We start from the raw sequence: 17,016 nt of genomic DNA on the forward strand, positions 1-17,016 counted from the left end.
GCCCTTGGAAAGAACAGATACTTCCTGTGGTGAAAGGACATAGTTAGAAAGATTAATGACTTGAAAGGTGTCCTTCTGTCCATACTCACCACTGTTGTCCAAAACTGGGGAAATCACTTGCGGAACTGTCTCCGTGGGTTGCGACGTGGCGGCCTGAAATTGCGACTCCTGGTGCCCTGGACATACGAGCCTCCGCTTCCTGTTTCCTCGCCTGGTCCTGGGTCGTTTTCGCTGTCTGCCGAGGATAAAAAATCACTCGAAGTGTGTGACTCGGCAAGTGGTGCTTGTCTTTCTATTCCGGTTGCTCTCAAACGGGAACCAGGGCCACGGCGCCTATTCCCCTGGTGTGTCCAAAAAAATACTGTGTTGCCATCAAAATCAGTCTTGTCCCTTAGGAACTTGGAACGTTTTTTCGCCATGATCTCTTTGTCGTATTTATCAAGTAAGTCTTTGAGTTTCATCCTAAAAGGTTGAACCTGGTTAGCTGGATCAAAATTAGCCAACTTGGCTTCTAGATTTTTAATTTCGGCTTTAACATTTGTTAAAAGCTCCCTATCGTGCGTAATAAGTAGATTCATTAAGATACTAGAACAGCGAATGAGACCCTGCTCCCATATAGTACGGAAGACGGCTCCCATGCTGGGAAAATAGAGATCCTAAGTCCCCTAGGCACAATATTAAGCTTCAAGTACTCCTCCATACATCGTATGTTCCAAAGAAGCCTAATGCCTTGTTTTTGTGATGCGATCAATTCTGTTGTTAAGTTCGAAAAATCCGAATCACCCTGGACAATACCAGCCTCTGTAAATACATTGGATGAGGAAGCCCTCCATGCTGCCTCCCGCGTATCCCAATCCATAGTCCTCCACAAACTGACTATGCAACAAACCCAAATATAACACAATAACCAATAATGAACCAAAAAAGCTATAGTAAGCTGTGTGCTGCCAACAGAACTGGCACTAAGTGCCAAAAAACAGCAATACAAGAAGCAAATGTCGACGCACAACACTGTAATAAATTAAATGGTATCAGGGGTGCGGAGAAGTGGCAAACAACATAAACCAGAAAAAAAGGAGAAAGAGCCACTCTAAGAAGACCGTACACCACAAAATATAAATGTACAAAAGGTAAACTTTTATTGATGCAAAATATTAAAAACATCTAAAATATCCCCACAAAAAAACCCGAAGATCCTGCCAGACATATTTAAACATGAAACTGTATGGTAACAGCAAACATAGTATAACTCCCAGCCAAATATGAAATATATAGTCTTGGCTATATATGGTGACCAAATCACTAATGATATAACAGAGAGGAAACCAACATTATATATAGTATGGTGAAAAACAGCCTATATATCAAAACATAATGTAATAACCTACCCTCTATCTGAAAGAAAGCTACAACCTGTATGCCAGGTAGAAAAAAGCGAACCAGCAGGCAAAAAGGACATATGGAAGATCATGTGAAGTCCGGTTGAAACAAGTGGTTAGATCACCTATTGGCGGCAATGACCTTTGCGGTCAAAGACTTACTTGATAAATACGACAAAGAGATCATGGCGAAAAAACGTTCCAAGTTCCTAAGGGACAAGACTGATTTTGATGGCAACACAGTATTTTTTTGGACACACCAGGGGAATAGGCGCCGTGGCCCTGGTTCCCGTTTGAGAGCAACCGGAATAGAAAGACAAGCACCACTTGCCGAGTCACACACTTCGAGTGATTTTTTATCCTCGGCAGACAGCGAAAACGACCCAGGACCAGGCGAGGAAACAGGAAGCGGAGGCTCGTATGTCCAGGGCACCAGGAGTCGCAATTTCAGGCCGCCACGTCGCAACCCACGGAGACAGTTCCGCAAGTGATTTCCCCAGTTTTGGACAACAGTGGTGAGTATGGACAGAAGGACACCTTTCAAGTCATTAATCTTTCTAACTATGTCCTTTCACCACAGGAAGTATCTGTTCTTTCCAAGGGCCTCACATTTTCACCAGTTCAACAGATAGACAAATTCATTTTGGTGAAGGACCTGTTTTTATTTTGTAGAAAAATCATCTTACAAGTTCTACACAATAAACCACAATCTACCTCCATCCTTGATCCAACTGAGCAGATGGTTTTCCAAGACCTTATGGACTTACTACGTGAAGGAGATGAGACTTCAGGTAAGCCCAAATTTCCGCACAGTAAGAGATCTCGTATCTCGCCCCCGTTGTCCATTGTTCCAGCGGTTAAGGTCTTTTTTGACATGGTCAAAAGGGACATTGAGGCATTACCAACAAGAGTCCCGATTGTTGCCAATCTCACACCCCTGGAGAAACGCGCCTTAGCTCAACTAAAATCAAACAGCGAGTTTATTATACGCGAAGCCGATAAAGGGGGTAATATCGTGCTCTGGCCCCACGATCTCTACATAGAAGAAGCGCTAAGACAACTTAACAATCCCCGGTGTTACCGTAGACTTCCATCAGATCCCACCGGTGTTTATGCATCCAAATTAAGAACGCTGATAGACAAAGCTCTAGATTTGAGTATCATCAACAAGAGGGAACACGATTTTATTTGGGTCGAACATCCTGTGGATTCGACCTTTTATATGCTTCCAAAAGTACACAAAGATATTCGCAAACCGCCTGGACGACCGATCATCTCAAGTATAGGGAGTCTCTGTGAAAAAGCTGGAATGTACATTGATTTTTTTCTGCAACCTCGTGTACTAGAACTCCCCTCGTACATTAGAGATTCATCACATTTCATCACGTCTCTACAGGATATCTCTCTCTCTCACCAGGTGATATCATGGTGACATGCGACGTTGAGTCTCTCTATTCCAATATCGATCATGACCATGGCCTACAGGCGGTTTTATACTTTTTGGACCTACTGCAAAATTCAGATAGGATGCATGATTCTTTTATTGTGGATCTCCTTGATTTTGTCTTAAAACATAATTTCTTTGTTTTGATAGGACATTCTTTCTCCAGGCTTCCGGTGTGGCCATGGGTGCACGCTGTGCCCCGGCTTTGGCGAATTTGTTTTTAGGGTGGTGGGAATCCACCATTGTCTACAATTCTGTTTGGTACAAATCCAAGGTACGATGTTGGCACAGATTTATCGACGATGTCTTTTTTGTCTGGTCGGGGTCCCAGGAAGAGGTTGGGATCTTTATTAACTCTCTTAATGAGAACATGCTTAATATCTTTTTGACATACACATGTTCTCCCTTTTCAGTATGTTTCCTGGATCTCAACGTCAAGTGTCAAGATGGTCTATTATCGACTGGTTTATACCGTAAACCTACGGCAACCAACAATGTGCTGGAATATCACAGCTTTCATCCATTGCACACGAAGAGAGGGGTCCCTGTGAGCCAATTTCTGCGGACTAGGAGAAATTGCACATCTGATGGTGATTTCCGTAAAGAAGCTCGGGATCTGACCGAAAGGTTTAAAAAGAGAGCGTATCCAAAGAGGTGCATTGCACAAGCATACCATCGAGCAAGTCTCCAGTCACAGGCATCTCTTTTGGAGTCTACACATAAATCTCCTGACAAGTCTGTTTGCTTCATCACGGGCTTTAACACCCATTGGTCCCAGGTAAGGCATGTCCTACAGAGGCACTGGGGTATTCTCACAGCGGATCTTTTAATATCACGGATTGTGAGTGAAAAACCGCTTATGACGGCCAGGAGAGCGCCCAATTTAAGGGACATACTGACTAGAAGTCACTATACTAGACCTACCATACCTTTAAATCGAGGTATCACACTAAAAGGCTCTTTCCCCTGCGGTGATTGCAATGTATGTTTATACATGCATCCCGTCAAAGAGAAATTTTGCAATCCAACTGATCAGACTGAGTATTTTCTTAAGTCATATATCAACTGCAAGTCCAAAAATGTTATTTATGCTATCATCTGTCCTTGTCCGCGGGTTTATGTGGGACAAACGTCCCAAGAATTACGCAGACGGATTCAGAAACATTTTTCCACCATTAATACTGCGTCTGCAGATTCAAAGAAAGGCAAAGAACTTACCACGGTTGCATCACATTACCTTGCACAACATGCTGGTAGATGCTCTGGTACGAAGATTGTGGGTCTCGAACAAGTTAAGGGTTCTGGCAGAGGTGGTTCTCTGGAGAACAAACTTTTACAAATGGAGGCTCGATGGATTTATTTGTTGCGTTCGACCACTCCATGCGGTATGAACGAGGACCTACTTTTTACGGGTTTCCTTGGTTAGGGCGTTATCTGATAACATTTTTATATGTTCTCTTCTAGGAGGTTTCCATATTTATTCTGGTTTTACCTCAATTCCATCGGCTATATGAAGTTCATACAGATTGGACATAAAGCATGAACGATTCCCAGATTTTAGGATCTCGTAGTACGGTCTTGTACTGGACTGAAGACGCCCTATTAAGGAAACACTATGCATGGATGTTCAATCTATGGACAAGCATCGGAACTCTTTGCCTTTGAAGACACATATAGATGTTTTTGGACTCTCATGTATTATGAGCCTAGTGGTGGTCTTATTTCATCTTTTTAAGTGTCCACCTTTATAACAGTGCTCTATGTGTATATGCCTTTGTAACCTGGTGAACTTATTATAGGCCTGTGGGTACGTAACTCTTTGGATGTTCGTGCTTTGTCTATTCGCTACGGGCCATATATCAGGATATTTCTCTACCTTTGTACATATATATTTTTTATACCGGTATGCCAGTGGATTCATATGGGCCTATCAATTTATTGATTTTTCTTTTGTCTATTCTTCCTTGGGGTGGCCGTAATGCCTATACTCATATGGTTTCTACACGTACCTTTGCAGGGTGGTCTTTTTGTGGATACTATTTTCTTTGGTCATCAGATGTGCCACTTGGTTATCATTCCTCGTGGCTCCCTTTACACCAGGGATTCAAGCTTCAGGAGGCTAATTTGCATATTCCAGGTGCCTTCTGGGAGAAGCGAAGTCTCCCTAAGCTAGAAGATCGTTGGGTACAGCCGGGACCAGCTGCTTCGAAAGCATCACCAAACCAGGGATTCAAGCTTCAGGAGGCTAATTTGCATATTCCAGGTGCCTTCTGGGAGAAGCGAAGTCTCCCTAAGCTAGAAGATCGTTGGGTACAGCCGGGACCAGCTGCTTCGAAAGCATCACCAAACCGCGTGCCTGTAGGACATTATTGCAAGAGAGCTTGGCTGAGTAGATTACACAAGAAGGAAAACACACAGCAAGTCAGCAGGATCTAGGAGCAACATGGCAGATGTGACAACCTACATGGTGAGCTGCAGCATGTGCTACATGTTCACAGATCGACCAGAAGAAGAATCCAATTTCACCTGTCAGAAGTGTAGACTAGTGGCCCTTTTAGAAGAAAAGGTGCGGGGTCTGGAAGAAAGAATAGAAACTTTGAAACTCATCAAAGAGAATGAAGACTTTCTAGACAGAACAGAAGCATCTCTACTGGTCACAGAAGGTGCAAAAAGTGTCAGAGAACCTCCAAAAGCAGATGAGTGGAAGCATGTGACCAAAAGAAGCAAGAAGACCATGGAGAAATCACCAACCACACAACTGAAGAACCGATATCAAATCTTTGTAGAGGATGAAGATGGCACACCTAAGAATGAAGCAATACCAGCAAGCAAAAAAGAAAAGGGCACACAGCAACAAGTGACAGCAAAAAGTACAGCCAAGAAGCAACGAAGAGTGGTGGTGGTGGGAGACTCACTACTGAGAGGCACCGAAGCAGCCATCTGCAGACCGGACATAACTGCAAGAGAAGTATGCTGCCTTCCAGGTGCGATGATCAAGGATGTGACCGATAGGACACCAAAGCTCTTCAGCTCCAAGGACGTCCACCCATTTCTTCTGATACATGTTGGCACCAATGACACGGCAAGGAAGGACCTACCGACAATCTGCAAGGACTTTGAAGAGTTGGGGAAGAAAGTAAAGGAACTGGATGCACAGGTAGTTTTTTCTTCTATCCTTCCAGTAGACGGGCATGGCACCAGGAGATGGAACAGGATCCTTGATGCAAACAACTGGCTAAGACGATGGTGCAGACAACAAGGATTTGGATTCCTGGACCACGGTGTGAATTACTGGTATGATGGACTCCTCGCCAGAGACGGACTACACCTCAACAAACCTGGGAAACACACATTCGCCAGAAGACTCGCTACACTCATCAGGAGGGCGTTAAACTAGAAGAAGAGGGGACGGGAAGAAAAACATTAGACTCGAACAAAGATGACCCAGGAAAACATACTCAGAAGGGAGGTAAGAACATTTCTAAAACAATCCACAGTGAGGAGATTGGAACAAAACAAAATCCTCTAAACTGCATGCTCGCAAACGCCAGAAGCCTGACAAACAAGATGGAAGAACTAGAAGCAGAAATATCTACAGGTAACTTTGACATAGTGGGAATAACCGAGACATGGTTAGATGAAAGCTATGACTGGGCAGTTAACTTACAGGGTTACAGTCTGTTTAGAAAGGATCGTAAAAATCGGAGAGGAGGAGGGGTTTGTCTCTATGTAAAGTCTTGTCTAAAGTCCACTTCAAGGGAGGATATTAGCGAAGGAAATGAGGATGTCGAGTCCATATGGGTTGAAATTCATGGAGGGAAAAATGGTAACAAAATTCTCATTGGGGTCTGTTACAAACCCCCAAATATAACAGAAAGCATGGAAAGTCTACTTCTAAAGCAGATAGATGAAGCTGCAACCCATAATGAGGTCCTGGTTATGGGGGACTTTAACTACCCGGATATTAACTGGGAAACAGAAACCTGTGAAACCCATAAAGGCAACAGGTTTCTGCTAATAACCAAGAAAAATTATCTTTCACAATTGGTGCAGAATCCAACCAGAGGAGCAGCACTTTTAGACCTAATACTATCTAATAGACCTGACAGAATAACAAATCTGCAGGTGGTTGGGCATTTAGGAAATAGCGACCACAATATTGTGCAGTTTCACCTGTCTTTCACTAGGGGGAGTCACAAAAACATTGAACTTTAGGAAGGCAAAGTTTGAACAGCTTAGAGATGCCCTTAATCTGGTAGACTGGGACAATATCCTCAGAAATGAGAATACAGATAATAAATGGGAAATGTTTAAGAACATCCTAAATAGGCAGTGTAAGCGGTTTATACCTTGTGGGAATAAAAGGACTAGAAATAGGAAAAACCCAATGTGGCTAAACAAAGAAGTAAGACAGGCAATTAACAGTAAAAAGAAAGCATTTGCACTACTAAAGCAGGATGGCACCATTGAAGCTCTAAAAAACTATAGGGAGAAAAATACTTTATCTAAAAAACTAATTAAAGCTGCCAAAAAGGAAACAAAGAAGCACATTGCTAAGGAGAGTAAAACTAATCCCAAACTGTTCTTCAACTATATCAATAGTAAAAGAATAAAAACTGAAAATGTAGGCCCCTTAAAAAATAGTGAGGAAAGAATGGTTGTAGATGACGAGGAAAAAGCTAACATATTAAACACCTTCTTCTCCACGGTATTCACGGTGGAAAATGAAATGCTAGGTGAAATCCCAAGAAACAATGAAAACCCTATATTAAGGGTCACCAATCTAACCCAAGAAGAGGTGCGAAACCGGCTAAATAAGATTAAAATAGATAAATCTCCGGGTCCGGATGGCATACACCCACGAGTACTAAGAGAACTAAGTAATGTAATAGATAAACCATTATTTCTTATTTTTAGTGACTCTATAGCGACAGGGTCTGTTCCGCAGGACTGGCGCATAGCAAATGTGGTGCCAATATTCAAAAAGGGCTCTAAAAGTGAACCTGGAAATTATAGGCCAGTAAGTCTAACCTCAATTGTTGGTAAAATATTTGAAGGGTTTCTGAGGGATGTTATTCTGGATTATCTCAATGAGAATAACTGTTTAACTCCATATCAGCATGGGTTTATGAGAAATCGCTCCTGTCAAACCAATCTAATCAGTTTTTATGAAGAGGTAAGCTATAGACTGGACCACGGTGAGTCATTGGACGTGGTATATCTCGATCTTTCCAAAGCGTTTGATACCGTGCCGCACAAGAGGTTGGTACACAAAATGAGAATGCTTGGTATGGGGGAAAATGTGTGTAAATGGGTTAGTAACTGGCTTAGTGATAGAAAGCAGAGGGTGGTTATAAATGGTATAGTCTCTAACTGGGTTGCTGTGACCAGTGGGGTACCGCAGGGGTCAGTATTGGGACCTGTTCTCTTCAACATATTCATTAATGATCTGGTAGAAGGTTTACACAGTAAAATATCGATATTTGCAGATGATACAAAACTATGTAAAGCAGTTAATACAAGAGAAGATAGTATTCTGCTACAGATGGATCTGGATAAGTTGGAAACTTGGGCTGAAAGGTGGCAGATGAGGTTTAACAATGATAAATGTAAGGTTATACACATGGGAAGAAGGAATCAATGTCACCATTACACACTGAATGGGAAACCACTGGGTAAATCTGACAGGGAGAAGGACTTGGGGATCCTAGTTAATGATAAACTTACCTGGAGCAGCCAGTGCCAGGCAGCAGCTGCCAAGGCAAACAGGATCATGGGGTGCATTAAAAGAGGTCTGGATACACATGATGAGAGCATTATACTGCCTCTGTACAAATCCCTAGTTAGACCGCACATGGAGTACTGTGTCCAGTTTTGGGCACCGGTGCTCAGGAAGGATATAATGGAACTAGAGAGAGTACAAAGGAGGGCAACAAAATTAATAAAGGGGATGGGAGAACTACAATACCCAGATAGATTAGCGAAATTAGGATTATTTAGTCTAGAAAAAAGACGACTGAGGGGCGATCTAATAACCATGTATAAGTATATAAGGGGACAATACAAATATCTCGCTGAGGATCTGTTTATACCAAGGAAGGTGACGGGCACAAGGGGGCATTCTTTGCGTCTGGAGGAGAGAAGGTTTTTCCACCAACATAGAAGAGGATTCTTTACTGTTAGGGCAGTGAGAATCTGGAATTGCTTGTCTGAGGAGGTGGTGATGGCGAACTCAGTCGAGGGGTTCAAGAGAGGCCTGGATGTCTTCCTGGAGCAGAACAATATTGTATCATACAATTATTAGGTTCTGTAGAAGGACGTAGATCTGGGTATTTATTATGATGGAATATAGGCTGAACTGGATGGACAAATGTCTTTTTTCGGCCTTACTAACTATGTTACTATGTTACATAGATGCTTAGGTATGTGCTATGTTCCGGAACCACTATTCGGTCGAGGTTTCTGCATTTGTAGAATTCTTTTCCGTGCAGAGCAACATATAATTCTGGTTTATTCTTCAATAAACTTTGTGTGTGATATTCATTTTTTCACAATTTTCGTTCATATTTTGTTCTTATTATTATTTTCCTTTTCAGGCTGCTAGTTATGTGTACCCTTATCCTTATTTTATTATTTAGTGCACTTTTTCTTGTTTTCTGTATTTATGTATTTTCTATATTTTTTCTATATGGTTTTTGTTTCATTATTATTTATTATTTTCATATATATATATATATTTTTTTTTTGTTTTCATAACCTTATATTTTAATTTTCAGGTGCATATATATGCGTTTTTTCTAATTTCTTTCTTCTTTTTATTACCCTGCTCCATATGGTCGGCATTTTGGATATGCTTCTCCACTCCCTCTTTGCCTTTGCCAACTCTGGTATTTCTATCTTGTGCTTATCTAGTAGCGCTACACCGTTCATTGTACGCAGCGCCGAATACTTTTTCGGCGCTTGCGCACTGTGTTCCTTCGGCAGGGACGCCTGCCTGCTCTCCGGCTTCTCTTGCTAAACGTCACTTCCGGTACGTCCTCCCGACTCGTTTGCGCGCTCGCCCAGGCTTACCTGCAGGTATTTAAACTCCTATTGTATGCGGTCAGTGCACCTTCCCCTGATGAAGCCGTCCTTGTAACGGCGACACGCGTAGGGTTCCACCCCACGCTGATCCTTGCCACCTCTATTCTCCCAGGTGACCGAATGTTTGTTTTTCTGGGTCACATGTTTGGCCCAGGCGTTATGCTACAGCTCCAGTGGCAATTAGTCTTTCTGTGCTGGGACCTTTGCGGTCATTGCCGCCAATAGGTGATCTAACCACTTATTTCAACCGGACTTCACATGATCTTCCATATGTCCTTTTTGCCTGCTGGTTCGCTTTTTTCTACCTGGCATACAGGTTGTAGCTTTCTTTCAGATAGAGGGTAGGTTATTACATTATGTTTTGATATATAGGCTGTTTTTCACCATACTATATATAATGTTGGTTTCCTCTCTGTTATATCATTAGTGATTTGGTCACCATATTTAGCCAAGACTATATATTTCATATTTGGCTGGGAGTTATACTATGTTTGCTGTTACCATACAGTTTCATGTTTAAATATGTCTGGCAGGATCTTCGGGTTTTTTTGTGGGGATATTTTAGATGTTTTTAATATTTTGCATCAATAAAAGTTTACCTTTTGTACATTTATATTTTGTGGTGTGCGGTCTTCTTAGAGTGGCTCTTTCTCCTTTTTTTCTGGTTTATGTTGTTTGCCACTTCTCCGCACCCCTGATACCATTTCATTTATTACAGTGTTGTGCGTCGACATTTGCTTCTTGGGTTAAGTAGAGAAGCACCTAACGACCTCACCAGATCACCTGAGGAAGGAAACTCAGAAGCAGCAGTACCAGTTTCCTCCACAAACGGAAGCTCCCAGAGAGAATCAGCCGAAGTACCACTTGTGACCACAGGAGGGAGCTCTGCCACAGAATTCACAACACTTCCCTATCCACAATTGTCCTGCTCTTACCACCATTTTTCTTCCTTTTGCAGCCCCCTAGCTCTTACTATGACCATTTTACAGTCATTTTAAAACACCAAAGTTTGGGTCCCCATTGACGTCTATAGACGTCAAGTTCGGATACTGAACTGAACTTTGAACTACAGTTCGGCCAAATCTGAAGAGCCTGAACTTCCACGGGTCCGTTCATCCCACCACCATGGCATATCCAAAGGATATAACTAGATCGCTGGTCCACCTGGTGAGAAGATCACCGGACTGAGCTCTCACAGAAGTGAATGTGTTGAGACACCAGAGAACTTGTCCGAAAGGGTTTTGCTGTGCCCGTCGGTTCTGCTTCGAGATGAGTGAATCTATTAAAATACAAATTAAGCAGAGCTGCTCTATTTTGGCAATAAAATTCAATTTGCATTAAATTTATTTGATGCAAATAGAATGTGCCACATTTTTCTCCCTGGTCTTTCCGTCCCCAGAGTATAACAATTGTAGAATTTAAAAAAAAAACTGATACTCACCTTGGCCCTCAACTGTTCTTTTCAGACAATTCACTGCCCTGTCTTGGGACCAGCTAGCTCCCTCTTTTCCAGTCTTTCGCTTTCTCGGTGCTATTTGGTGCCTCTAGAGCTCACTAAGCTTCTTGTGACCTCGTGATGTGTATCATCCTCATGATGTGTATAGACCAACCACTTCATAATGTTGCATGAGGTCTAGTAAGCACCGGAGACACCAAAGAGTACTGCGAAATCAGAAAATCGGAGCGGAGGAAGCTAGCTGCACGTAGGACCAAGCTGGGAGGCCTGGAGGGAGGTGGGTATAATTTTCTTTAAATCCTTCTAGTCCTAAAATAAATGTGACAAACTAGCAGCTATTTTATTGAATTTAACTGAATTGAATATCTACAAAATCAGATTCTAGTAAATGTGATTTTTTTATTTGGGGGGGAGGGGGGGGGAAATTCAAAGTGAAGATCCAACCCAAAGAAAAATGTGCTACCAAGGGGTCAAAAGCATAAAAAAAAACAAAAGAAGAATTACCCCCCAAAATATATTTTTATTATCAATTAATTAAAAATTGAACAATGTCCAGACACACTTCAACCATCTATGGGGGCCAACCTCCTTTGGCAGGTAGACCGTCAACCTACTGATTTCTTACATTTAAAATACAATTTGCACAATATCCGCAATCATAACTCACCAATTTACAGGATTATCTGTTGACGAATTATGGGAATTTCCTTGAATATTCTTATAGTATTTGCTAGAAAATTGATTTTTGTTTTAGAATCTCCACAATTTCCAATGTGGTGGATGGATGTGGGTGGAGGGTCACCCGGGGAAGGTTCTGTCTGATCTATTGACGATGCTCTTTGAACCAGATTCTTACTTATCGTCTGACAAGAGAAGAATGCTTGATAGCCCTAATTAGTGATCTGGTAATTGGGTATCATGTCAGTTGTCATGTAGCTGCCGGCATCGAAGGAGAACACATCTGAATGCCTTTTTTTCTTCCATATTGTCTCAGTTTAGCATTGCCATTTGTTCGGAAAGCCGCTCATGCAGAATATGATAGCCCTGGGGTGCAATTAATTTAAGCGTTTACGACTTGATAGGAACCAAGTATTATCATGTGTGCACCGAAGGTCAGATGATGCCACAATTTACACTTTTGTTGTAAAAGAAATAAATTAAAATTAGCAATTAATGCAAATATGTTAATTAACATATGGATAGTTTACCCTGCTTGAACTAATCAGGCGAAGCACATTTTGCCATATGTAAGCTTTCCGGAAAGTGAGAAATTAAAATTATTTTCGCTTTTTTTCTGTTGCTGATAAAGTTTGACGTTTTGAAAAAGTGTTTCCATGTCAAGATGACTCTTTTATTCCCATAAAAGTGTAAACCAGACTCTTCTGTACCTTGTAATCAATTTTGCACCAGTAGATGCCCAGTAGCTGTGCCATATAATGTGAGGTTTAGTTACCCTTGAAGTATATTTTAGATAATTGTCGTCAAGACAATACTTTATACTGTCCCATTTCTTATGTTCTCTAACTTAGCATTCACTCATTATCAGTAGGTGATCTGTTTATATTAACATTCTGCCAATATTATAGGTGTTGGAACTTCCATTCCCTTAGTTCCCATTTTGTATTTTGTCTGTAATTGTACAGTGGTTTGCCTGCCCTGAACTGAAAACTTGCTTCGCTATTATGCATGTGTACAGGCAGGAGAGTAAAAGCTGAAAAAAAGACCCCTCTTCACTTTCTATATAGAGAGCACTAAGCTCTGCCTCCACTCAGTGTAGAAAGACAAAGCTCTGGCCCCACTTCCTGTAGAGAGACAAAGACTCACCCCTACTTCCGGTAGAGAGACGAATACTAAACCCCACTTACTGTAGAAAGACAATGAACTGGTCTCATTTCCAATAGATAGACAAAGGCATGGCCTCACTTCCTGTAGAGAGACATTCATCAATCCCCACTTCCTGTAGAAAAACAAGGACCCGGTCTCACTTCTTGTAGAGGGACAAAGACTAACCACCATTTCCTGTAAAAAGATAAGGCTCCTACAGAGAAACAAAGACCTGCAACCCACTTCAAGTAGAGAGAAAAAGACCCACCTCTATTTTTTAGAGAGATAAAGACCTGCCCCTACTCTCTGTAGAGAGACACAGACTCAATCCCATACAGAGACAAAAGACCAATCCCAACTTCCTGTAATAGAAAAAGTAAAAAGCTCACCTTTGTTGCCATTAGTTTGTCGACCGTGCTGTATGTATCCATCAGAGGGTGCCAAATCCAGCAGGCAGTCAGCACAAACAAGTAAGAAGAAAGGAAGTACAGAAAAACCATTCATCAGTAAAAAAAAATATTCCATGTTATTAGTTATCCGTTAAAATCAGAAGAAGAAAAAAGTTGAAGAACATTTTAAAAAACTGTTACGCCTTTCAAGCGGTACAGTAGAGAGACAAAGACAAGGCCCCTATACCTATAGAGAGACAAAGACTTGCTCCCACTTCAAGTAGAGAAACAAAGACTCTCCGCACTTTATTTAGCAAGAAAAAGACACACTTCCACTTCCTGTAGACAAATAAAGATTCAGGTGCCACTTGATTCTCAGTGACAATGACCTGCCCGAACTTCCTGTAAAAAGACACCGACCTGCCCGAACTTCCTGTAAAAAGACAAAGACCTGCCCGAACTTCCTGTAAAAAGACAAAGACCTGCCCGAACTTCCTGTAAAAAGACACCGACCTGCCCGAACTTCCTGTAAAAAGACAAAGACCTGCCCGAACTTCCTGTAAAAAGACAAAGACCTGCCCGAACTTCCTGTAAAAAGACACCGACCTGCCCGAACTTCCTGTAAAAAGACAAAGACCTGCCCGAACTTCCTGTAAAAAGACAAAGACCTGCCCGAACTTCCTGTAAAAAGACACCGACCTGCCCGAACTTCCTGTAAAAAGACAAAGACCTGCCCGAACTTCTTGTAAAAAGACAAAGACCTGCCCGAACTTCCTGTAAAAAGACACCAACCTGCCCGAACTTCCTGTAAAAAGACAAAGACCTGGTTCCACTGTCTGTAGAGAGTCCGGCTCCCCACTGCTTGTAGATAGTCAAAGACCCATCTTACTCTCTTTAAAGAGACAAACATTCCTCATTTTCCTTAATCTCTTCACAACCAGAAGTGTTTCCGTTTTTGTATTTTCATTTTTTGCCCCATCTTCTTCCCAGAGTCATAACTTTTTTAATTTTTCAGCAAAATGGCCATATGAGGGCTTGTTTTTTGCGGGACAAGATGTACTTCTGAACGACAACATTAGTTTTAACATATCATGTACTGAAAAATGGGACAAAAATTCCAAGTGCGGTGAAATTGCCAAAAAGTGCAATTCCACAGTTTTGTTTTTTGTTTTTTTTGCCATGTTCACTAAATGCTAAAACTGACCTACCATTATGATTCTCCAGGTCATTACGAGTTCATAGACACCAAACATATCTAGGTTCTTTTTTATTTAAGTGGTAGAAAAAAATCCAAACTCTGGTAAGAAAAAATGGCGCCATTTTCCGAGACCTGTAGCGTCTCTATTTTTCGTGATCTTGGGCTGGGCTAGATGAGGGCTTATATTTTGCACGCTAAGCTGACATTTTTATTGATACTATTTTGGTATAGATACAATCTTTTGATCGCCCGTTATTGCATTTTATTACAAAGTACCGGCGACCAAAAAGGTATTCTGATGTTTTGAATTTTTTTCTCGTTACGCCGTTTAGCAATCGGGTTAATTCTTTTTTTATATTGATAGATCTGGCGATTCTAAACGCGGTGATGCCAAATATATGTATATTTGCTTTTTCTTTAATTGCTTTATTTTTGAATGGGGAGTAAGGGGGTGATTTGAACTTTTATTTTTTTTAATATTTTTAAAAACTTTTTGTTGTTGTACTTTTTGCATGCTTCAATGGTCTCCATGGGAGACTAGAAACTGCAATACTCTGATCTCCTCTGCTACACACAGGCGATGATCAGATCGACTATGTGTAGCAGAAATGCTCACTTGCTATGAGCGCCTACCAAGGGGTGTTGCTCATAGAAATCTGGCAATGACAACCATAGAGGTCTGTTGGAGACCTCTAGTTGTCATGTCAACCCATCAGTGACCCACAATCATGGATGTGAGTTTACTGACGTGCTTCGGTAAGTGTGAGTTAAATGCCTCTTTCAGAGATTGACAGCAGCATTTAACTAGTTGACAGCCATTGGTGGATCGCGATTCCACCCACGGCTGTTGTGGGCACATGTCAGCTGTACAGATCAGCTGTCATGTGCCCAGAAAGGTGGAGACTCAGCGCCGGAGCCTGCACCAAACAGGGGGAGTCTGGCATCGGCGTACTATTACGCCCGATATCGGAAAGGGGTTAAGAGAGCCAACCCCACTTCTTGTAGAGAGACAAATACCCGCCCCCATTTCCTGTGGAGCAACAAAGACCAACCATTACTTCTAGTGGAAAAAAAATCTGCTGATTCCTGAGCCCTGATGGTTAAAATTCTACAAGAATATTAGCAATTCTAACCTCAATGACAGCTCTCAGTCTCTTACAAAAAACAGTTTTTCTTTTGACACACTGGCATAATTTGCACCAGTTGGCAACGTCATTGGCAGTGATGCCTTAAGCCTAAGGTCACACTTTTTCGGAAATCATTTTCTATTTGAGTGGGGCTCTAAACACTCATCTGTCCCTGCTCCTGCAACTGTCTCTCTGTTTGCTAGATCAGTAACTCACTTCTCCCAAAATGGATATTCACAAACTGTCACTCACTTCCAGTTCACTCTGATTTGTCTCTGCCTTGTCCTCTGTCTTAGGTACAAAATATTTATCTACAGCAAAACTCTTTCTTCTCCACCACTTCAGGTGACCCAACTACAAGTATACAGGTCAACTTTGCTTATTGCAGTCATTTTAATTTAAAGCAGTGTTCCCAACTCCAGTCCTCAAGAGCCACCAACAGGTCATGTTTTCAAGATTTCCATAGTATTACCCAGGTATTGCATCACCTTCACAGACAATAATTCCATCACCTGTTAAATACTAAGGAAATACTGAAAACATCACCTGTTGGTGGCTCTTGAGGACTGGAGTTGGGGAACACTGATGTAAAGCAATGTATGTCTGCTGGTTGCAACCATTTTTGAGAAATACTTTTTGTTGCCATGCATGCTTTGTAGTTATGGCCATTGTGTAGAACAGGTGTGTACAACATTTTTGGGCTCAAGGGGGAGATTGCTATATTGAGCAAATCCCAAGGGCTGCAAAAAAAATGTAAAGAGTTACATTAATACATCAACAACTTTTGAGAATATGAGGAGGATTTAGAAAGTTTCTGCTCCCAAAAAATCAGTATGAACATATACTAACTTAAACTAAGTTTTTGGACCATAAACTAGCCAAATCCTCCTCAAATATCTACATGTTGATGATTTTTAAGTTATAACATAGCCAATAAGCATGTTATGGTTTGCTACATGTGTATAAGATCAGAACCACCATCAGCACATGAGTGCAATGCCAGAATAACTTTCAGTACATGAATACAGCTTCAGACCCACTGTCAGTACATGAATGCAGCACTGTACCATCAACAGTACATGAATGCAGCGCCAGAACCACTGTCCGTTAATGAAT

Source organism: Ranitomeya imitator, chromosome 6, assembly GCF_032444005.1.
Source record: "Ranitomeya imitator isolate aRanImi1 chromosome 6, aRanImi1.pri, whole genome shotgun sequence".
In the NCBI taxonomy this organism is placed as follows: domain Eukaryota; kingdom Metazoa; phylum Chordata; class Amphibia; order Anura; family Dendrobatidae; genus Ranitomeya; species Ranitomeya imitator.